Here is an 18,735-nt window from a genome sequence, read left to right on the forward strand (position 1 = left end):
GACATTCAGAAGACATCATAAGGCAGCCCTGTTCAGGGAAGTTTTTAATGTATGATATTTTAGTGTGGTTTTTTTTGTTTCTATGGAAGCCGCCCAGAGTGGCTGGGGAAACCCAGCCACATGGGCGGGGTACAAATAATAAATTATTATTATTATTATTAACCACCATCCATCCTCCAACCATCTCCAGGCACTCACACAGGACCTTCACCACCTTCATTGGCTCCTATTTAAAAGAGAGGAAAGCTGGGTATCATCCGCATACTGATGAACACCCAGCCCAAACCCCCTGATGATCTCTCCCCGCAGCTGCATGTAGATGTTAAAAAGCATGGGGGAGAGGACGGAACCCTGAGGCACCCCACAAGTGAGAGCCCAGGGGTCTGAACACTCATCCCCCAACACCACTTTCTGGACATGGCCCAGGAGAAAGGAGCGGAACCACCGTATGACAGTGCCCCCAGCTCCCAGCCCCTCTAGATGGTCCAGAAGGATGTTATGGTCGATGGTATCAGAAGGGACGCGGGTGGCGCTGTGGGTAAAAGCCTCAGCGCCTAGGGCTTGCCGATCGAAAGGTCGGCGGTTCGAATCCCCGCGGCGGGGTGCGCTCCCGCTGCTCGGTCCCAGCGCCTGCCAACCTAGCAGTTCGAAAGCACCCCCGGGTGCAAGTAGATAAATAGGTACCGCTTACCAGTGGGAAGGTAAACGGCGTTCCGTGTGCTGCGCTGGCTCGCCAGATGCAGCTTTGTCACGCTGGCCACGTGACCCGGAAGTGTCTGCGGACAGCGCTGGCCCCCGGCCTCTAGATGTGAGATGGGCGCACAACCCCCAGAGTCTGTCAAGACTGGCCCGCTCGGGCAGGAGTACCTTTACCTTTACCTTTATCAGAGGCTGCTGAGAGATCCAGCAGCTCTCACCTTTGTCCCTAGCCCGCCTCCGGAGATCATCGACCAGTGCGACCAAGGCAGTTTCAGTCCCATGATGAGGCCTGAATCCCGACTGGAAGGGATCCAAATGGTCCACATCCTCTAGGCATGCTTGGAGTTGTTCAGCAACCATCCACTCAATCACCCTGCCCAAGAATGGAAGATTTGAGAGAACAAACCGCAAATAGATGAGGAAAAAGAGGAGGAAGAAGAATCCCAATCTTAAAAATAAAAATATATCATTTTAATTGGAATTTGAAATAGCAGTGAAAGTACTATCATGGAATGTGAATGGACTTAAAGTAAAAAGAAATAAAATTGAACAGTTGTTAATTCAGAAAATTTTTGATATAATCTGTTTACAAGAAACACATGTGGCTAAAAAACAGAAGAGTTCTAATAAATAAAAGATTGGGAAAAGAGTTTGTATCTTCAGATGCTAACAAAAAAAGAGGAGTAGTTTTATAAGAGTTTTGTAAGAGGAATGCATGAAACACATCAGCTAAAGACAATGAGGGGCGAATGATAGCAGTACAAGTCACGATACAAGGCGAGAAAATGATTTTTGTTGGAATTTATGCACTTAGTGAGAGGAAATCAGAATTTTATAAGGAATTGGAGGAGAGACTGATTACATGGACCAGAAAATAATATTAATGGGCGACTTAAATGGAGTGGTTTCTCTTGAAATGCAAGGGAAAAAGATACCAATCGAGGGAAACTCCCAAAGACATTTTTTCACTAGTTGAAAAACAGGATTTAATAGATATTTGGAGATTTAAATACCCATTAACCAAGCAATGTTCATTTTTCTCCAATTCAAATCAAAGTTCAAGCAGAACAGAATACATGTAGCTATCGAGGGATCTGGTACCAAGAACCCCCAAAGTTGAAATTTTTCCATGGACTCTCTCAGATCATAATCCTATAATTGTGGAATTAAATGGAAAAGATCAATCCTCCTTCAGGTGGAGAATTAATGAAAATTTATTGGACAACCTGGATATTGTAAAAAAAGCTCACACAAAAATTAACAGACTATTTTGATTGAATATAAACAAGGGAACGGAAATGGATATACTGTAGTATGGGATGCCAGTAACGCCGTTATGAGGGGTTTCTTTATACAACAAAACAGTTTTCAAAAGAGAAAAGAAGAAAGAGGAAGTTTTAAAACATATTATGGGTAAGGAAAAGCAATTAAGTAAAAAAAAACCCAAAAAATATCCGAATAAAATAAAACATCAGAATTCTTGGATATCTGCCTGTCCAGTATGTTTCCTCTGCGCAATCTTCTGAGAAACGACCTAAGGCAGTAGCAGAGTAGCAGCGGTTGCCTTCGTGCGAGAAGGAGACAGGAAGAAAGTCCAAACACTGTTCTTCTATTCTAACAGCGTTGATTTACAAGCAAAACCAACAAAGATTCCATCGGAGCTGGAACACATCTTGCTCTCTCTCGCTCTCAGAGCAAGGTGAAACTAAACTTTCACACCGACAAAGAAATACGCAGCTTCCCCTAGGAGCCCCCCCCCCAGATACAGGACACTCAGGAGGTTAACCCATTAACCACCACACTCCACAAGAATGTTACAAACACAATTCTTGATTATTATAAATCAAGAAGTAGAATGGAAAATATATTTAAAAAAGGCAAAAGAATTTTGAATTTGCTAAGAAATCTGGGAAATTATTGACTTGGCAATTAAGAATAAATCAGAAAGGCCAGAATATTATAAATAAAAGAAAAGTGGATGATCAAATAATAATCCAAAAGAAATTAGGATTGAGAATTTTGAAATTACAAATTATTGTTGTCAGTTTCTGTTGTAATCCATTTCTTTCTTCTTTACGTGACCTTGTTATGCAAGTCTGGATATTTAATATAATTCTGTAGCTCCATCTTCTTAAATATAATATCCAGAAATAATCATCCAAGTCTCTCAGTCAATCATCTAATTCTCTCAGTCAATCAACAGTCAATCAACAGTCTCTCTTATTGTAGAGCTTTTAAACTCTCAAGTTCAGGTCAAGTTCAAAAATCATTCCAAGTTCAGGTCAAGCTGAAATTAATTTTAAGTCAAGTTCAAAGTTTTAAAGAGCCATTAATACCAGATTGGTATTTAAATAATTTTGTATAATCCACAATCCTTGTCGCCCATTAGCTGGCTTTAACTCCAAAGGGAAAATAATCCACAAGTTTTCCGCTTGTAAAGGCTCTCATGCATGAACTGCCACAGACAGGAGTAGACTTCCTTTTAATCCTCCTGTATTTACCAAACTGCCACCCCTTGCCCCACATTGGGGATTTGCTGGAGCAGCTGCAGTCTGCAAAGATTTTCACAAAGCTGGACCTAAGGGGGTGGTAATAACTTGATATGTGTGAGGGAGGGAGATGGGTGGAAGGTAATGTTCTGCACCAGGTATGGCAGCTTCAAGTATTTGGTCATGCCTTTTAGGTTGCAGTCGGGAAGAGCGATGTTCCAGGCATTCATCAACCAAGTGTTAGGGAGCCTGGTGGACCAGTATGCGGTGACTTACCTCGACGACCTTGTTATCTACTCTGAGAGCCCAGAAAAGCATGTGCAGCATGTGGCGGAGGTGCTACAGAGGTTGAGAGCGCCGACTTTACGTAAAGTTGAAGAAGTGTCAGCTTCACATCATAGAAGTAGAGTTTCTGGGTTATTGTATAATGCTGGGAAGAGTTCACATGGATCCGGCCAGAGTGTAGGCGGTGGTGTCATGGAAGAAGCGCAAAAACAAGAAGGATCTGCAAAGGTTTCTGGGGTTTGCCAACTACTATTGCAAGTTTGTGGCCAGGTACTCCAGGCTCATGGTGCCCATCACTGACTGCTTGAGGGGAAACAAACTCTTTCTGTGGACAGCAGAGGCTCAGCAAGCATTTGAGCGACTCAAGGCCGTGTTTGCCGCAGAGGAGCACCTAGACCACGATGGTGGTGGAGAACGATGCCTCTGATAGAGCACTGGGAGCTGTGCTGCTTCAAGAAGACCAGAATGGCAATCTTGTGAGGGGAATCAGAGCTTACAGGGTTAACAGCTCAGAGTTCAGCATCCTGCCTCTTGAGGGGTGGAGATCCTAGATCCGAGATCTGTTTCTTTGTTCAGTGTCTGGTTTCGGTTTTGACCAAGAAGGGAGACGAGATGCCGCGTCTCTCGCATTTGCTGATTTATTACTGCTGTAAATAAACGCTTCTAGCTTAGAAGGAAGCTGAGTGCAGACTCTGATTTATGCACACTGACACACACAAAGGACACAAGCTGTGTTTTACTCTGCTATGGTCCGGAGGAGCAGAGCTGCACAACGGAAGCCTGCCGGACCTGACCTTCACAGGTTATGGACTAGTCATGTTCCGAAGGTGATGGAGCCCCAGTGCCACCTGTGCTGTGCCTGTCTGCAGGAAGAGCTGCAGAGCAGTCCAGCTGGAGATCCTGCCACGCTGTGTGTAGGCAAGGCAGTGAACACGCTGGTGAAGGAAGGAGCTTGCTGGAGGAAGCATCTTCTCGGGACCGGCTAGCAACAGTGTGAGTACTAAGCCCTGGGGAGGAGATGGCAGAGCTTCAGGAGACCTTCAATGTCCCATTTGAGAAGCTTAATGGGCACAACTGGGAGGACTGGTTCTGAAGAGTGAGGGCATGGCTCACAGGGAAGGGCCTGTGGGGCTGTACTCAAAATGAGCCCGTGCCTGCAGCTGCTGGGGGAGATGAAGCAGCAAGATTAGTGACTGCTACAGCGCTGAGGAAAGACCAGAGAACGATGGGTCTTTTAGTGCTTGCTTTGGATTCTTCCCAGTTGCCTCTCGTTGATGGGTTGTGCACTTCCAAAGCTATCTGGGAGGCTTTAGAACACGTGCACCAACGCACGACAGCAGGCGCCAAGATTGACGTGACGAGGAATCTTTTTGAGACGAAATTGGCGCCGGGCTGTGTGTGTCTGTGAGAGACCACATCACCCAAATGCTGGCTACGTTCAATAGGCTAAGGCTGCTGAATGTCCCTCTTTCTGAGGAGCTTAAGTCTATATTCTCTTGAGCTCATTGGACAGGAGCTATGAGACTCTGTGTTTAACCTTGGAATCTATGCCTGTGCAACAGCTGGATCTGGAGTTTGTCTCGGGAAGGCTTTGCGATGAGGAACTACACCGGCAGAAATCTTGCGTTCGATTAGGCCCAGGCTGTGCTGCATCCAAGAGTGGGAGTGCAGGGAGAAGTGAAGAAACAGTGAAAGCTTTTTCCTCTCACCAGTGCTTCTGGTGTGGATCTGAGAGCCATCTGGTCCGGCATTGTCCAGTGGAGGCGCCATCCAAGGCCATCTCCCGTGGCAACCAGATAATGGCCGGGAGCCAGTATGGGAAAGCTCGCAAAGGTCCCAAGGGAACTTGCAGAGACATAACTTCACAGCACCTGGCTGCTTCCATCACAACCACAGCAACCAGGACCATGTGCTGAGCTGGGTGATTGACAGTGGGGCTTCACATCACCTAGTGCCATTTGGTTGTTTTTTTGCATAACTGCACGGCTGTGAAATCTGGGAAGTCTGTTTTTCTTGCAGATGGATCCAAACGCAAACTAACTATGTCTGGCTCTGTGTTTTGTTCTCTAACAGGAGGAGATTCAAGCATATGTCGTTCCAGAAATGCAGTGTTGTTTGTTATCTGTTTCCACTCTAGTTGCTGATGGTTACAAAGGTTTTTTTAAAAAAGAATAATATGTGTCTCATTTCCAGAGGTGGGCGACAGCTGGTTAAGAGCAAAGATAGGCTGTTTGTGCTAGAAACGTCTATTGCAGGTATAGGTACCAATGTGAACCTGAGAGTTTTGAGGATGTTCAGAAGTTGCCTGAAGAGGAAGCCGGGAAATGACAAGAGGCAATGCAGAAGGAAATGAACTCAATGGAGTCTCTAGGTGTGTTCTCCATCACGACGCTGCCAGCAGGTAAACAGGCCATAAGCAGCAGGTGGGTTTACCATCTGGAGAACCACAGTACAAGGTTAGACTGGTAGCCAGAGGGTTCACGCAGTGGAAGGGGCTGCATTACACAGAGGTGTATGCTCCTACTTCCAGAAGTGAAACTCTGCACATGCTCTCAGCCATTGCTGCACAAAGAGGTTTGCTGGTGCATCACTTTGATGTGGATGTAGCCTATTTGAACTCAGACCTCCAGGAGGATCTGTACATGCTTCCTCCTCCAGGGTTTGAGGGCAATAGGCCAGATACAGTGTGGAAGCTTCACAAGTCCATTTACGGTCTGAAGCAGTTGGCCAGGAACTGGAACTTGTGTCTGAATGAAGCTTTAGAGTGTTTAGGTTTCAAGAAGAGTCTTGCTGACAGCTGCCTGTACCTGAAAGGGTCAGGAGAGTCACAAGAACTGTACAAGAGTGGAGCTGGGGGCTTTTCCAGTCGCAAGATAAGAATTGTGTGAAATAGAGATTGACCTTGGACTTTAAGAATGTTGACAGAAGGAGCCTTAGTGACTGTATTATGTAAGATAAGCTATTCGTTGGAACAGCTCCACAAGAAGACGGACGCTATGAATACCAAACTTGAGAACTTGGGACAAAAAGTGACTAATTTGGAACAAAAAGTGACCATTAATACAGAAATTGTTCAGGATTTGACACAGGAACTTACCTTGACAGGACAAACTGGGGAGAAGACGAAGGAGAATGTTGGTGTTGTTAAACCTAAAATAATACAAGTGGAAGCCCCAGTTTTACAGAGGCAAACTGAGGACTATAAGTGGAGGCCTTTTATGAATGAATATAGAAAAAGTCAGAATTTGAAGATTGGAGCCCTGCTTGGATTGAAGAAGGAAGGTTGGATAGACTCTTTCAAGCAGAGATTTACTGAACCTTGGGTCCTGAATTTGGGTGAGGAGGTGATTGGAGTTGTGGGGGCCTTTGGATCTGGAGGAGCTTTGAAACATGATTTGAGACATTGTATGGGCACTGGTTTTAGCTGTGGAGAGTTGGTTGGTCTGTTGAGAGGGAATGGGGGCATGGTTGGATCGGGGCCCCCCCAAGACCTGCGCTTCAGCACCCTCAGTATCAAAGAATATGAAGAAAAACTGCAGAAGTGACTTGGAAAAGATTTAAGAGCCTCGGACAGAAGATCTCCAGGTTGATGAACTATATGGAATGGACGGAAATGACTGGCAGAATCCGAGACCAGGGAGAAGAGATGGTGGTAGAAGATTGGGAAAGTTTAAAGTTTATATATAGAAATATTGTAAATTTAATGAGTGTTAGAAAATTGTTGGAATGAAATTTTATGGCTTTAGCAGAAATGTTATAAGGAGTTAGCTATAAATAAGTATTTCAGTTTTAATGGAAAATAAGGTACAAAATATGTTAAGATATTCATAATGATAAAAATAGAGAAAGATGGAAAGGAATTGCTGAAACAAGTAATAGAAGTGGAATACAAAAAGGGAGGTGAGAGGAGGTCAATGAAATAAGGGAATGAAAGATAGAGTAACGAAATGGTATGGTATATGTCAGGGGTTCAGAGACAGAGGCAGAGATGAGGGGGGAGACGGAGAGCGATGGGGAAGAATCCCAGGACAGTGAGGAAGAGAATGACAATGACTTGAATGACATACCTCCTGAAGGTAGGAGTCTATCAATTATTGAAGATGATCATCCAAATGTCATAGACCAAATGGAGCAAACAGCATGTGGACCTAGTGGTGGGAGGAAAAAATCCTTAAATAAGAGACACGGGGGAATGATTAATGGACTTCAATGTCTGTACACTAATGCGCAAAGCATGGGAAATAAACAAGATGAGCTTGAGCTCTTGGTACAGCAAACTAAATATGACATAATAGGCATCACTGAAACCTGGTGGGATAAGTCCCACGATTGGAATGTAAAAATGGGGGGATACAATCTATTTCAGAGAAACAGACCAGACAAGAAAGGAGGAGGAGTGGCGTTATATGTCAGGGATGTGTATACCTGTGAAGAGATCCAAGATTTAGAACCTCAAAGCCAAAGTGAGAGCATTTGGGTCAAAATTAAGGGAGAGAAGAATAACAGAGACCTCATTGTGGGAGTTTACTATAGATCCCCAAGCCAAACGGAGGACATAGATGATGCCTTCCTGGAACAGATGGCCAAGCATGCAAAAGGAAGGGAGATAGTAGTAATGGGGGACTTCAGTTACCCGGATATTTGTTGGACGTCAAACTCAGCCAAGAGCATAAGGTCAAACAGATTCCTCACTGGCCTTGCAGACAACTTCATTGTCCAGAAAGTGGGAGAAGCAACAAGAGGAACAGCCATTTTAGATCTGGTCCTAACCAATGTTGATGACCTGGTTAGTGGGGTAGATGTGGAAGGATCATTAGGCGCGAGTGATCATGCTCTTCTGAAGTTTACTATACAGCGGAAAGAAGCAGCCAAGCATACTAGGGCTCAATTTCTTGACTTTAAGAAAGCCGACTTCATAAAACTTAGGGAAGTGCTGGGTGAGATCCCATGGACAGCAATACTAAAAGGAAAGGGAGTTCATGATGGCTGGGAGTTTGTTAAGAGGGAGATAGTAAAAGCACAACGTCAGGCAATACCAATGAGACGGAAACATGGAAGGTGCCTAAAGATGCCAGGGTGGCTATCTAAAGAACTTTTAACTGAATTAAGATTAAAAAAGGATGTGTACAAAAAATGGAAAAGGGGGGAAACCACCAAAGAGGAATTCAAACAAATAGCCAGCACGTGTAGACACAAAGTCAGAAAAGCTAAAGCACAGAATGAACTCAGGCTTGCTAGAGAGGTTAAAAGCAACAAAAAAGGCTTTTATGGGTATGTTCGTAGCAAAAGGAAGAACAAAGAAACAGTGGGGTCACTCAAAGGAGAAGATGGTGAAATGCAAACAGGGGACACAGAAAGGGCTGAACTCCTCAATGCCTTCTTTGCCTCAGTCTTCTCCAATAAAGAAAACAATGCCCGACCTGAAGAATTTGGAGCAAATGATTCAGCAGAGGAAACACAGCCCAGAATAACTAAGGAGATAGTACAAGAATATTTGGCTAGATTAGATGTATTCAAGTCTCCAGGGCCAGATGAACTGCATCCAAGAGTATTAAAAGAACTGGCAGATGTGATCTCAGAACCACTGGCAGTCATCTTTGAGAATTCCTGGAAAACAGGCGAAGTCCCGGCAGACTGGAGGAGGGCAAATGTTGTCCCTATTTTCAAAAAGGGGAAAAGAGAGGACCCAAATAATTACCGCCCAGTCAGTCTGACATCAATAGCAGGGAAGATTCTGGAGCAGATCATTAAGCAAACAGTCTGTGAGCACCTAGAAAGGAATGCTGTGATCACCAATAGTCAGCATGGATTTCTGAAAAATAAGACATGTCAGGCTAACCTGATCTCGTTTTTTGACAGAATTACAAGCCTGGTAGATGAAGGGAACGCAGTGGATGTAGCCTACCTTGATTTCAGCAAGGCATTTGACAAGGTGCCTCATGATATTCTTGTAAAGAAGCTGGTAAAATGCGGTCTTGACTATGCTACCACTCAGTGGATTTGTAACTGGCTGACTGACCGAACCCAAAGGGTGCTCATCAATGGTTCCTCTTCATCCTGGAGAAGAGTGACTAGTGGGGTGCCACAGGGTTCTGTCTTGGGCCCGGTCTTATTCAACATCTTTATCAACGACTTGGATGATGGACTCAAGGGCATCCTGATCAAATTTGCAGATGACACCAAACTGGGAGGGGTGGCTAACACCCCAGAGGACAGGATCACACTTCAAAATGACCTTGACAGATTAGAGAACTGGGCAAAAACAAACAAGATGAATTTTAACAGGGAGAAATGTAAAGTATTGCACTTGGGCAAAAAAAATGAGAGGCACAAATACAAGATGGGGGACACCTGGCTTGAGAGCAGTACATGTGAAAAGGATCTAGGAGTCTTGGTTGACCACAAACTTGACATGAGCCAACAGTGTGACGCGGCAGCTAAAAAAGCCAATGCAATTCTGGGCTGCATCAATAGGAGTATAGCATCTAGATCAAGGGAAGTAATAGTGCCACTGTATTCTGCTCTGGTCAGACCACACCTGGAGTACTGTGTCCAGTTCTGGGCACCACAATTCAAGAAGGACACTGACAAACTGGAACGTGTCCAAAGGAGGGCAACCAAAATGGTCAAAGGCCTGGAAACAATGCCTTATGAGGAACGGCTAAGGGAGCTGGGCATGTTTAGCCTGGAGAAGAGGAGGTTAAGGGGTGATATGATAGCCATGTTCAAATATATAAAAGGATGTCACATAGAGGAGGGAGAAAGGTTGTTTTCTGCTGCTCCAGAGAAGCGGACACGGAGCAATGGATCCAAACTACAAGAAAGAAGATTCCACCTAAACATTAGGAAGAACTTCCTGACAGTAAGAGCTGTTCGACAGTGGAATTTGCTGCCAAGGAGTGTGGTGGCGTCTCCTACTTTGGAGGTCTTTAAGCAGAGGCTTGACAACCATATGTCAGGAGTGCTCTGATGGTGTTTCCTGCTTGGCAGGGGGTTGGACTCGATGGCCCTTGTGGTCTCTTCCAACTCTAGGATTCTATGATTCTATGATTCTATGATTCTATGAGGTCTTCCATGAGTCTGTCAAGTGAATCAGAGGATTCCCAAAAGGGGGCGCCACTAGTCAGGCAAAGGGGGGTCACAGGGGGAACCTGCCAAGAGCAGGGAAGCAGCGGGGAAACCCCGAGTGGGAGTGGGAGATCGGGATCGGCTTCCCAGCATGAACAAAGTGAAGAGAGAGGAGTTCCCAGTGTGACACACGGAGCGGAGCAGGATGGAGACGGGGGAAGGAGATCAGGGCAGGACGTCCTGCCGGAAAAGGAGGAGAGTAGTACAGGGAGTTGTGTAAGTGTCAAGAGGAAGGTCAGGGGTAGCGAACGCGCGCCAAGTTCAATTGTGGAGGCGCGCGGAAATGGAGAGAGCCCGGAGGAGGAGCCTGGCCCCAAAGCACGAAGGAGGGGGGAACAGGCATCTGAGGGATCCGCTTCAGGAGAGAGCAGGAGGGAAGCAACCCAGGGGGGCAGGAAGACCCTGCGGAAAAGAAAGGACAGGAAGAGGTGGTCTAGCACAAGCCCCTTACACTGGTGTAGGGGCGGGACCGATTCAGAGGGGACTTCAAATGTCTAGCCTAAGAGACGTGGGGGCTGCGCGCCTCGGTTGTGGAACCGATAATGAACTGCAATAAACATCCTTGTATATAAGAAGAGCTTGGCGTTGGTCTTTTGTGAGCTGAGACCTGAGGCAGCCCTGACAGTAAGTCCCCTCACCAAACTACGCAAATTTTTTTTTGCAAAGCTCACGAAGTTTGGCAGCCATGAGTATGGAGCAGCAGATAGCTGAGCTACGCAACGCAGTCTCCCAGCTTTCCACTGAGGTGGTGGTCTCCCAGAGGAGGGGGGAAGAGGCGGAAAAGCGGTGCCAAGGTCTGCAAGCCAGGTGGGATCATGCATGCCAGGTGGGGTTCCCGGGGGCCACAGCTGCTGGAGTAGCACTGGGCAGAAGAGGAGGCAACTTGGTAGCCCACTTCGATGGGAACCTGAAGCAGTATCCCAGTTTTAAAGCAGACGTAGAATATGCGTTGCATTTGCTTCGCAACGACTTTAAAGATGAGGAGGAAAAGGTGGGTTTCATTGTGTCCCACTTGCATGGGGAAGCAAGGGCTTGGCTGCGCAATCTGTGGCGCGAGGATTGCCCTGCTCGAAGGGACTCTGATGAATTTATCAAATGCATGGACGCTTGCTTTCAGTCTAGCGTGGATGTGGATGTGGCACGCCAGCAGATCCATGGGTTGAGGCAAGGCAAGGCTTCAGTACGTCAGTACCATGCTCACTTTTTCGCCTTGCTGAATGTGCTGCGATGGGAGAAAGATTCTCTGGCAGTCAGAGACTTGTTTTGGGAGGGGCTTTCTGGCCCTGTGAAAGACGAACTGGCACGGGGGGACAGACCTAAAACCCTGGCAGACGTGGTGCAGCGTGCGCTTGCCATTGGAGTACGCCATGAGGAACGCCCTTGGCGCGATGAGGGGGGTAGCCAGCTTCACGCACCGTCTAGAGTGCCTCCTTTCTTTCCCAGAGATCCAGGACGTACGCGTCCCTCCCCTCAGCTGCAGGCAGGGGAAGAACCGATGGAACTGGGGAGTGCAAAGGCTCAGTCAGCAGCTGGAGCCCCAGCGTCCGGAGCAGTCAAGACAAAGCCTCCTAGAGGGAACAGGAAGTGTTACATCTGTGACAGTGGGACGCACGTGGCCAAAGAGTGTCCCCAGAGGCTCCGGCAGCACACTGCAGCCTTAGCAACAGTAACTGCAGTAGCACAACATGATGACCAATATCAGGGAAACGGCACTGCCTGGCTGGAAGCAGAAATGCTGGGGCACAGCCAGGCAAGTCAGTAGAGCAGTCCCCAGCGCTTTTGCAGCCTACAGACTCCCTGCCACCTAAGCCAGTGATACAGCTCACTGCAACTCTCCAACTGCCTAATGGACGCGCCCTAGAAGTCCCCATTACAATTGACAGTGGGAGCAACGCAGACTTCGTGGGGGTGCACTTCGTCAAGCAGCATCGCATAGAGCTCCTACCAGCCACGCTGCCTTTGAACGTCGTCACGGTGGATGGCAGGAAGTTGCTGGGTGGGCAGGTGGTGCAACAGACACCACCATGGTGATGCAGATTGGCAATCACCGAGAAATCATCAGTTTCAACGTCACCCGCCTGTCAGACACGCCTATAGTACTAGGCATGAGTTGGCTAGAAAGGCACAGCCCTAGCATGGCGTGGTACCAGCGGCAGCTCACCTTCGGCTCGTCCTACTGCGCGCAGCATTGCATCCAGACCGGTCAAGAGGAGGAGGGCCCAGAGGAAGGGCAGCAGCTGAGGCTCAGCATGGCGCAAGCTGTACCCCTCAAGTACAAGCGGTTTTTGGAGGTCTTCTGCGAGAAGGAGGCTGACCAGTTGCCACCCCACCGGCCCTACGACTGCGCAATTGACCTCTTGCCAGGGACAACGCTACCGACTGCGAAGCTGTATTCCATGTCCGAGGACGAGTTGCAGGAGCTCAGGGAGTTTATTGATCACAACCTGCAGCGGGGATTCATCCGAGAATCGAAGGCTGTAGGGGGCAGTCCTGTGTTTTTCGTGAAGAAGAAAGACACGCCCCAAAAAAGACTTATAGTGGACTTCAGATTCATAAACTCGAAAACAAAGCCTGCAGCCTTCCCCATGCCCAAGATTGACGACCTGCTCGCGACGGTGCGGAAAGGGAGGATCTTCACCAAGTTGGATCTCCGCGGCGCATACAATCTCATACGCGTGCGAGAGGGTGATGAGTGGAAGACGGCCATGTTCACGCCGTTGGGCACTTACGAATACAGAGTTATGCCGTTTGGTCTCCAAAATGGCTCCCACTTTTTCCAAGCTTTTATGCATCACGTGCTAGCGGGACTCCTCTACAAGAAGTGCGTATGTTTCCTCGACGACATTCTTATCTTCTCGGAATCGCCGGAGACTCACGAGAGCGACGTTAAGGAAGTCCTGCAGAGGCTACGGGAGCACAGGCTCTACGCCAAACTGGAGAAGTGCCAATTCGACGTGACGGAGGTGGATTTTCTGGGCTATAGGCTGTCCGACAAGGGACTAGCCATGGACAGCGCCAAGGTCCGCGCGGTGTTGGACTGGAAGAGCCCGTGAACGCGGAAGGAGGTTCAGAGGTTCGTCGGTTTCGCCAACTTTTACCGCAAGTTCATCAGGGGTTTCGCCAGAGAGACGGCAGCTATCACGGACACTCTCAGCTCCAAGAAGAAGAAGTTCACCTGGACGGACCAGGCGGAGCAGTCCTTCAGGAGACTTAAAAGTCTCTTTGCGTCCGAAGAACAGCTGTTACACGTGAATCCCGGCAGGCCCATGAGGGTGGAGACTGACGCATCTGACAGAGCGGTGGGGGCCGTCCTCTTGCAGGAAGACCCGCAGGGGCACTGGAGGCCCTGTGCTTTCTACTCCCGGAAGCTCAGCAAGTCGGAACAGAACTACACCATCTGGGACAGGGAGTTGCTGGCCATCCACGCAGCTTTCAAGGCGTGGAGGCACTTTCTCATCGGAGCCAAGCACACAGTGCAGGTATGCACCGACCACAAGAACCTGGAGTACTGGCGCACAGCGAAGCTACAGAGCCAGAGGCACATACGCTGGGCTGAGTTCTTTGCGGATTTCGATTTCCGGATAGAGTACATCCCAGGCGACAACAACGTCATAGCAGATGCGCTCTCCAGGAAACCGCAGTATCTCGAAGAAGCGGCGCCGGCGGCAGCCAAGCACATTTTTGCACCACAGGCGTGGGCGTGCGCTTCAGCTGCCGTGGACCTGGAGGCGGTGCGCCGCGCGTTGCAGGGGGATCCATTCGCACAGTCCAAAATGGAAGAGGTGCGAAGAGGCACGGCAAAGGACGACGAGTTCCAGATACGCGACGGCATGCGGACCCGTAAGGGTGCTCTCTACGTTCCGGGAGACAATCTCCGCGCGAAGGTTCTGCAGCAGTTGCACGACGCACCCAGCGCTGGCCACTTCGGCAAGGAAAAGACGACGGAATTAGTGGCCAGAGACTTTTGGTGGCCCCAGATGCGAGGGGAGGTCGCGGAGTATGTCGCCAGGTGTGACACATGCCAAAGGTCCAAGCCAGTGCACCAGAAGCCAGCGGGACTGCTGGAACCTCTGGAGACGCCACTGCAACCGTGGGAGAGGGTGGCACTGGACTTTGTCACGGATCTGCCCAGTTCGCGAGGCAAGACGGCGGTGCTTGTGGTTGTAGACCTGTTCACCAAGATGGCGCATTTCATTCCTTGCGCGAAGGTGGCAACAGCGGAGCAGACCGCCAAACTGTTCATCGACCACGTGTTCAAGGTGCATGGCTTGCCTCGGTCCATTCTGTCCGACAGGGGGCGCCAGTTTGTGTCCAGCTTCTGGCAGAAACTCCTGGGGATTCTGCACGTCAAGATCAACCTGTCGTCGGCGAGGCATCCGCAGACCAACGGCCAAGCGGAGAGGGTCAACGCGATCATGCAGCAGTACCTGAGATGTTACGCCAATCAGCGACCCGCGGCTTGGGTGGATTACCTACCGATGGCTGAGTTTGCCTACAACAACACGAAGCACGCGTCGACGGGGGTGACGCCGTTCTTCGCTAACAATGGACGGCATCCCAGAACCTTCCCGGGGCTCGTAACGACGGGAGAGGGGGCGCCACAGGAAGCCGACCATTTCGCAGCAGAATTGCAAGAGGTCCACGACGAGCTACGGAGACATTTGGAGCTAGCCAAACATGCCTATAAGGTGCAGGCAGACAAACACAGGAGGGAGGGGGAAGACATCCAGGTGGGAGACTGGGTGTGGTTAGCGGCCCAAGCAATGCCGGCCAAATCATTAGCTAAAAAGAAGCTAGGGCACAGGCAACTAGGGCCGTACCAAGTCGAGGCCAGGATCAATCCCCTAGCGTTTCGACTGGCCCTCCCCGAAGGTTCCAGAATGCACCCGGTCTTTCATAGGTCGATGCTCACCCCCTACAAGGCCCCACACAGATTTCAGGAGTCAGGGACGGCACCAGAACCAAGCAGGGAGTCGCCCAAGAGGGGGAGGTCACCTAGGGACGAACCAATCAACGAGGTCACAGAGATTCTGGACTCGAGATGGGGGGAAGAGGGAGTAGAATATTTTCTCGCCAGGGAGGGCGCCCCGGCCAGCGCCAACAGTTGGGTGCTTTAGACGAACCCCTCCTCAAGGATGAGTTCCATGCCCTTTTCCCACACAGGCCCATGCCAGCACAGTTTTTCGACGATTGGCTTTTTATGCCCACACTTTCCGCCAGCACCTTCCGAGGGTTCTCCTCCGCAGAGGAGACGACGCCAGAGTCGAGCCCTCCCAGAGGATCGTGTTCGGGGGTGGACAACGACCCTTCTTACTGGTGGGACGACCTGCCAGAAGAGGACTGGTGTACGAGGTGGCTGCGGGGTCCTTGGCAAGCAGACCCCACCCAGGCAACAGGGGGAGGGGAGGACATGAACATGTTGGGAGAGGACCATGGGTTCGAGCATGCAAACAATGAACTGGAAGCAGAGGAGATCAACGTCGATGACCTGTGTCCAGCAGCGACCTCCGCAATGACGGAGCCACCGGAACCTGCGCCCGAGCAGCGGGAGGGGGGAAGGGGGGCTTCGAGGGGGGGGATGGATGTCAGGGGTTCAGAGACAGAGGCAGAGATGAGGGGGGAGACGGAGAGCGATGGGGAAGAATCCCAGGACAGTGAGGAAGAGAATGACAATGACTTGAGGTCTTCCATGAGTCTGTCAAGTGAATCAGAGGATTCCCAAAAGGGGGCGCCACTAGTCAGGCAAAGGGGGGTCACAGGGGGAACCTGCCAAGAGCAGGGAAGCAGCGGGGAAACCCCGAGTGGGAGTGGGAGATCGGGATCGGCTTCCCAGCATGAACAAAGTGAAGAGAGAGGAGTTCCCAGTGTGACACACGGAGCGGAGCAGGATGGAGACGGGGGAAGGAGATCAGGGCAGGACGTCCTGCCGGAAAAGGAGGAGAGTAGTACAGGGAGTTGTGTAAGTGTCAAGAGGAAGGTCAGGGGTAGCGAACGCGCGCCAAGTTCAATTGTGGAGGCGCGCGGAAATGGAGAGAGCCCGGGGGAGGAGCCTGGCCCCAAAGCACGAAGGAGGGGGGAACAGGCATCTGAGGGATCCGCTTCAGGAGAGAGCAGGAGGGAAGCAACCCAGGGGGGCAGGAAGACCCTGCGGAAAAGAAAGGACAGGAAGAGGGTCTAGCACAAGCCCCTTACACTGGTGTAGGGGCGGGACCGATTCAGAGGGGACTTCAAATGTCTGACGTTAGAGACGCGGGGCTGCGCGCCTCGGTTGTGGAACCGATAATGAACTGCAATAAACATCCTTGTATATAAGAAGAGCCTGGCGTTGGTCTTTGGTGAGCTGAGACCTGAGGCAGCCCTGACAGTATATGTTTTTAAATTGTTCTTTTGCTTTGTTTAGGTTAATGTATTAAGGTTGTGTTTTGTATTGTTTATTGTATTGTTTTTTTCTTTTCTCTCTCTCTCTCTCTTTTCTTCTTCTCTGTTTTATTTTGTCTTTTTCTTTCACCTATTTTCTTCCTTTATATTTTATTGTAAGTTTTAAAAGCAATAAATATTTTTTTTTTTTTAAAGAGAAAGTCACAAGAACTGGTCTTGATCTTTGTGGATGATATAATCCATGTGGCAAAGGCAGAGAAGCAGGTGCAAAAGTTTGCCAAAGAGCTTGGAAGGCATTTCCAATTCAAGAACCTAGGTCCGGTGAAAGTTTATCTAGGAGTTCAGATAGACAGGTCTGAAGACGGAAGCTTCTCGCTGAGTCAGAAAGGCAAGACTGAGCAGTTGCTTGAGAAGTTCAGAATGTCTGATTGTGCAGGGGTCAGGACACCCATGGAGACAAGCTACGTGAAAGACAGTCAGCTAGTAGAACGTGCTGAGTTCGGAAACGGTGAGAACTTTCAGTCAGCTCTGGGTAGTCTGTTGTATCTGTCCCAGTGGAGCAGAACTGACATAGCTTTTGCTACCAATTTGCTCAGCAGGGAGGCTACAAAGCCCAGTGTGCATGCCTGGAATGGTATCAAGAGAGTACTGTGATACCTGCAGGATACCAAAGACTTCTGTCTCAAGTTGTCAGCTAAGGGTGACGCCAAGCTCACGTGCTGGACAGATAGTGACTGGGCGAATCTGGACGATAGGAAGTCCGTGTCTGGGATGGTAATAAAGTTTGGGGATTCTCTAGGTGGGTGGAAGTCCCAAAAGCAAAGTCTCATTGCGCTTTCATCTACTGAGGCTGAATTCAGTGCGCTGTGGGAGCTTTGCCAGGAACTGGAGTTCTACGGGTGTTGGGGCCACAAAATCTGTGGGAGTTGTTGTTTGCCCATCACTGTTTGGGAGGACAATCAACCCTGTCTGAAGTTGGCAGAGTCTGGGCAGTTTAAAGCCAGAACCAAACATCTGGACATACGTTTCCAGAATGTATGTCAAAGTGTCCAGACAGGCTTGGTGAAGCTGCAGTACTGTCCAAGCCAGAAGAATCTGCCAATGGGTCGGATAACTCCGGAAGCATTATCTAGTGATAGTGATGAGGAGCCAATTAACACTCTCAGCCCGAGGCATTGCCGTTGGGCACCCCTCCAGGGAGAACATAAACACAAAAGCAGGTGCAAAGGCTTCTGGTCCCAATCCTGTTGGGGGTGTAGTTGGGAGGAGTCAGATTGTTATTGTTGTTTAGTCGTTTAGTCGTGTCCGACTCTTCGTGACCCCCTGGACCAGAGCACGCCAGGCACTCCTGTCTTCCACTGCCTCCCGCAGTTTGGTCAAACTCATGCTGGTAGCTTCGAGAACACTGTCCCACCATCTCGTCCTCTGGCGTCCCCTTCTCCTTGTGCCCTCCATCTTTCCCAGCATCAGGGTCTTTTCCAGGGAGTCTTCTCTTCTCATGAGGTGGCCAAAGTCTTGGAGCCTCAGCTTCAGGATCTGTCCTTCCAGTGAGCACTCAGGGCTGATTTCCTTCAGAATGGAGAGGTTGGATCTTCTTGCAGTCCATGGGACTCTCAAGAGTCTCCTCCAGCACCAGGAGTCAGATTAGGACATTTTTTATGTGTAATGGTTGTGTGTGAGAACTGCTTATCAGGACACAAATTCAGCAGCGGTCCCATACATCCAGTGACACACATCCAATGGACCTGTGTGCACG

The sequence above is a fragment of the Podarcis vaucheri genome, assembly GCF_965113315.1.
Source record: "Podarcis vaucheri genome assembly, chromosome: 12".
NCBI lineage: Eukaryota > Metazoa > Chordata > Lepidosauria > Squamata > Lacertidae > Podarcis > Podarcis vaucheri.